At 45.6% G+C, this 5,961-nt stretch overlaps 1 long non-coding RNA gene across 1 annotated transcript; it reads left to right on the forward strand.

Moving 5' to 3' along the window:
* The first annotated feature begins 1,037 nt into the window (after nucleotides 1–1,037).
* LOC115096276 lies at nucleotides 1,038–5,130 on the forward strand. Its single transcript, XR_003858015.1, has 3 exons — nucleotides 1,038–1,109; nucleotides 4,458–4,505; nucleotides 4,670–5,130. It is a non-coding gene; the product is annotated as an uncharacterized LOC115096276 (long non-coding RNA).
* Nucleotides 5,131–5,961: the final 831 nt, after the last annotated feature.

Raw genomic sequence — 5,961 nt, forward strand, 5'->3', positions numbered from 1 at the left:
TTGTTGCAAAGGGAAACCTCAGTCTCTGGCAATTCAAACTAGTAATCCTTCACAGCATGGATCCTTAAATAAAACAAACAATTTTCTTTAGTTTCAGGGCAGAGCAGAGAACTTCCTCCGTCTTGCTTATGAAGTCATGATCTGTTTGCAAATGCTTAAATCCTAACAATTTGTACCATTATTCACTCTAGGGGCCAACCCATTCCAGGGAGCCCTTTCCTTCTCAAAGGAAAGGGAACTCTCCCTGGATGTAGCAGCCTATCTCTTAGAACCTGTTGACCCAATTTCAGAATGAGAAAAGAGCTCCAAGGTACTTAAACTGTGGCAAACACAGTGAGACCCTGCTACAAGTCTCCACGCTTTGAAGGCTCGTGCTTCACTCTAGGGGCCAACCCATTCTAGGGAGCCCTTCTCTGCTCAAAGGAAAGGGAACTCTCCCCGGTGTAGCCACTGTCAACCTATCTCTTAGCACCTGTTGACCCATGTTGAACCGCTGTTCACATGGCACACTGCTCCATGTCACCACACTTTGAAGGCTCGTGTGCCACTCTAGGGGCCAACCCATTCTGGGGAGCCCTTTCCTGCTCAAAGGAAAGGGAACTCTCCCCGGGTGTAGCCAGCCTGTATCTACCCTCTGACCAATGTTGAACTGCTGTTTACATGGAAACCTCCTCCTCCTCAGCCTGAAATTCTCTTTTGTACAGCTGCTAACTCCACCAGATTTTAAAAGACCAGCGAGAGCTCACTAGACGTCAACGGAAACACCCCACTGTGACAGGGTCACTACGCCAGTCCGGGTAGGTAGAATAAAGCCAGGAACAAAAAACTCTCTTGAACCAAAGTTCTAGAAGGAGGGGGAAGAAAACCCAGGTGACATAGAGTCAAGGATACACTGGTGGCTTCCCCTGTAACCATAGAGACAAACACAGGTGTGGGAGGTTAAGGGTGGGACTTCCCCAGAGCCAATTAGCTGGCAGAGGAGGAGGAGTTTACAAGGTATAAAAGACTCCCTAACCCAGCAGAGTCAGTCTTCTGCCAGGGACTGAAGGAGAAGGACTAGAACTTTGATGATCCTGCTAAGATGGACGGCTGGCGTGACTTCCAGGAAGGTGAGCTGGGAGCTAAAGACTGTTTTAATATCTGGATGTACCTACTTAAGGATATTGGTTGAGAGACTGCCAGCGGGTGGTTGTATCTAAGGGACAAGGAAAATATCCCGAGAGATATGGTGGGAGGTGGCAGTTAGGCCCAGTGGGGCCAGACTTTTGAACGTTGGACTTGATGTTTGGAGATGAAGTTTTGAAGCCAGCCTTTGCAGGGTGAGTTGCTGGCTCACTGGGGAGGGTATCTGCCTTCCAGCCAGGCTGTGAGGGTTCAAACCCCACCTGGGGAGTTGTGAGGATAAATTACAAAGAACTTCTGTTTTGAGTGTTCAAGGGACCAGGAAAGCTCTCTCAGGGGCTGGACCTTGAAAATGACGGAGTTGGGAGTACACGGACTGGAGGAACTGTGACACCCATTCTAGGAAGCCCTTTCCTGCGCAAAGGAAAGGGAACTCTCCCTGAGTGTATCCAGTCTGTATCTACCCTCTGCCACGCTGCCTTGCTGCCATACACCAGATGACTCACTCAACTCCTTGTGGTGTTCTTGCCACTATCATGGTTGCTCAGTGTGTTGGTGCTAGTCTTTCTGCTTGCTATATTCCTCCTTTATTGTGCTGTAGGATGTTGATGCCACTTTGCCTGTTGTGCTGCCATCGAGGGGTTCATGCATTTGTTGTTGGTGCTCTCTTTTGAAAGGTGTGGTTTGTTTTTTACACTCTCGCTGCTGCTTTGCACCTCAGTTAAAGCACTCTTGCCACTCCTGTTACCCCTTTGCCCTTTTAAAGTACCTTAGGCCATTCATGCCACTTTGGTGCCAATTTGCCACAGTCTAAGTACCTTGGAGCTCTTTTCTTGCTCTGATTGCTCCCCAGAAGTTTCATTAAAATTGATAAGAGAACCCCAATTTTGCAGCCAAAAACAAGCTGCAAATACTTCCCCCATTGACTTTAATGGGAACCGGAAAATTAATGAAACGTATCAACGGATCGGGGTTGCCATTGAACGAATGCAATGTATTTGGCCCCCGATGAATACCAAATCGGACGAATCTGTACCTTCTGCACATCCTTATGACATAGTCTACCCATTTTATCCATTATCTACATGTGGAGGTGTATGCAAGGGTTAGGAATCATGAGAGAGAGAAAAAACACCATATATTCACTGTACTACTAAAGATGCCTGCTTTGTGTAAACACTGGCTTATTTTCATTGATTGCTGCTAGACTAGGTGAGGAACACTGCATGCAAGAATTATTTAATTGAAACTGGCACCAAGGAGCACAAACCTTTGGTAATAATTGTACATATTTCTGAAAGCATTTCCTGGTATTCTTTGACTTGAATTTTTTTTTTGTTTGCTCTCTTTTGGCTTGCACTACTTGTAATTTTGAAATTACATTTTACTCATACAGATTCAATATGAAGGTAAATATTGTCAAGTATTTGGTAGTTGCAAAGCTCAGTGAATGTTACACAAGCCAGCTTGCAGCATAAAGCATGCTCATACATTGTATGCCCTGTCAAAGTCAACTTATGAAAGTCCTTTGGTGTCAGTACTCATACGAGAGCAAAATTAATTGGACCGGTCTGGATAGAAGAGATTCAGGATGGTGGGTAAGAGTATGTAGCAAGCTGTTGGAGCTCTACTGCAAGAGGCCCAGCATTTCATTTTTTATCATCATCGCCTCTTCTGGCTTTCTTATGGATCACCATCAGTCCATCTTTCCCTGGATCTCTGGTTTGCATGGATCTCTTCTTTCTCTGGGTCTATATATATTAGAGATGTGAATCGTGTCCTCGATCGTCTTAACGATCGATTTCGGCTGGGAGGGGGAGGGAATCGTATTGTTGCCATTTGTGTGTGTAAAGTATCGTCATAATCGTTAAAATCGTGAGCCGGCACACTAAAACCCCCTAAAACCCACCCCGACCCTTTAAATTAAATCCCCCACCCTCCCGAACCCCCCTCCCAAATGCATTAAATTACCTGGGAGTCCTCCGTAGCGGCGGTCCGTGGCTAAATTGGGGGAAGGGGGAGAGCACGAAAACCGGCACACTAGATCGTGAGGTCTTCAGTCGGCGCCATTTTTCAAAATGGCCGCCGCAAAATGGCGGCGGCCATAGACAAAAACGATTCGATCCGGACCCCCGCTGGACTTTTGGCAAGTCTTGTGGGGGTCAGGAGGCCCCCCCAAGCTGGCCAAAAGTTCCTGGGGGTCCAGCGGGGGTCAAGGAGCGATTTCCTGCCGCGAATCATTTTCCGTACGGAGAACGACCTCTTGCGTCGAATCGTTTTCGTCTATGGCCGCCGCCATTTTGCGGCGGCCATTTTGAAAAATGGCGCCGGCTGAAGACCTCACGATCTAGTGTGCCGGTTTTCGTGCTCTCCCCCTTCCCCCGATTTAGCCACGGACCGCCGCTACAGAGGACTCCCAGGTAATTTAATGCATTTGGGGGGGGGGTTTCGGGAGGGTGGGGGATTTAATTTAAAGGGTCGGGGGTGGGTTTTAGGGGGTTTTAGTGTGCCGGTTTTCCTGCCCTCCCCCTTCCCCCGATTTACGATTTTTTGACGATAAATCGGGGGAATTGGTATTGTATCGTGGCCCTAACGATTTTTGATGATTTAAAATATATCGGACGATATTTTAAATCATCAAAAAACGATTCACATCCCTAATATATATTGAAGTGCTTCCTTGTCTATTTGTTATTCCCATCGTTCTTTATAATAATTTACACTCTCATTCACAGAATAAATATTTTAATTCTTTTCTTATCTTAATTCCTAATCCTATCTGGTCTATTGCACCCTTTAACCAATCTTAAAAATCTAATTTATGCTGCCTGAGTTCTGATAACATCCTTATTGTGTATATTGCACAACTCATGTTCATGATCCAAAGTGCTAGTGCTGCTGCCATAACTTTATAAAATTAAAGTTGCAATTCTATTCTAGGTTTCCTCTTTAATGTACATTGGATGGCAGCACAAATTGATTGAAATAAATGTAATTTATTTGTTGTAGCAATATCATAACTAAATGTAATGTCACAATTGAGGTAATTAAAATGCAAAACTTGTTCAAAAACATAGTTGTCAAGGACAATCTTAGTTTTAATAGGCTATTTTCCTTTAAGCACCATTGCCTTTGCTTTAAGGATATTTGAGATTGCAATACTTAGAGTTGATATAATTGTGAGGCAGCTTGGCCAGATCTGGACTGCCAATGATAACTTGGCAATAGACCCATGCATGACCTGCCTTACTCCTCACTCTTGGGTGGGGGGGAGGGAGGGAATCGAGGACCATCTACCACCTGCTTTCATTCTCATGTCTTTTCCTTTCATACAGGGGCAGAAGAAGGCAGATTCATTGACGGGTTGCACCAGCAACGGAAGGGTAATGGCATTAGGAGTGCAGCACCCAAAAGTGCAATAAGCCCTACCACCTTGTCATTCCTGTCAGGGTCTTCCACATGCTTTCCTACTCATCCTAGTGGTCATATTTATCCTTTGAGGTTTCTGTTTATTATTTATTTATTTTATTTACATTCTGCTTTTCAGGTACTTCAAAGTGGATATCACAGCTTGTTGAAAGTGGCTGATTGGATTACTCAAGCCATTTCCATATTTGAGGATGTGTGGATCCATTTGTTTGGCAGGCAGTGAATCACATGTTGATTCTTTTGAGAAAGCTCTTGGTGTCACTTGAACTCTTTTATCAGGAGACAGCAGAATGAGTGTGATAGGACCCTACCTGGCTCATAGCAGCACTTGACTATTTGTGACTGAAGTTATGAGCTGAAGGAGGTTCATCTCACTGGTGGGCCTTTCTGACTTTGGGCTTAAGGGATTGAATGACTTGGGTTTTCATGTAGAACATTGTTAAATTAATAAAGCTAAAGGCCTTGTTTATTGAATTCTTTTCTTGGTATACACAATGGAAGGTAAAGTGAATTTCTCGAGGTCACATAGACTCAGTCCCCAAACTTCCCTCTCCCAAACAACATATGCATATTTTTACACTCAGAGACTGGACAAGGTTTTAAAGCATTATTTACAAACATACAGACATTCACACCCTCAGAAAACACAGAATGGTAACTTTTAAGCAGGCCCACATGTGTACGTATTGTTGGCTCGTGTCCATGGATGTGGCTATTTTTTTTTGTTGTTATAATTAATAGTGATGTGAATCATTTTTTGACGATTTAAAATATCGTCCAATATATTTTAAATCGTCAAAAATCGTTAGAGGCGATATACAATAGGAATTCCCCCGATTTATCGTCAAAAATCGTAAATCAGGGGGAGGGCGGGAAAACCGGCACAATAAAACAACCCTAAAACCCACCCCGACCCTTTAAAATAAACCCCCCCAAAATGTCTTAAATTACCTGGGGTCCAGTGGGGGGATCCCGGTGTGATCTTCCACTCTCGGGCCACGGGTGCGTTAATAGAAATGGCACCGGTGCTACCTTTGCCCTGTCATATGACAGGGCAAAGGTAGCGCCTGCGCCATTTTGGTTCCTGTCCCCCGACGTCACGAGCGCAGGAGATCGCTCCCGGACCCCCGCTGGACCCCCAGGGACTTTTGGCCAGCTTGGGGGGACCTCCTGACCCCCACAAGACTTGCCAAAAGTCCAGCGGGGGTCCGGAAGCTCCTGCACTCGAATCGTTTTGCCGTTTTGCAAAATGGCGCCGGCCGTATGGCCATTTTGCAATACGGCAAAATGATTCGAGTGCAGGAGGTCGCTTCCGGACCCCCGCTGGACTTTTGGCAAGTCTTGTGGGGGTCAGGAGGTCCCCCCAAGCTGGCCAAAAGTCCCTGGGGGTCCAGCGGGGGTCCGGGAGCG

Source organism: Rhinatrema bivittatum, chromosome 7, assembly GCF_901001135.1.
Source record: "Rhinatrema bivittatum chromosome 7, aRhiBiv1.1, whole genome shotgun sequence".
Classification (NCBI taxonomy): Eukaryota; Metazoa; Chordata; class Amphibia; order Gymnophiona; family Rhinatrematidae; genus Rhinatrema; species Rhinatrema bivittatum.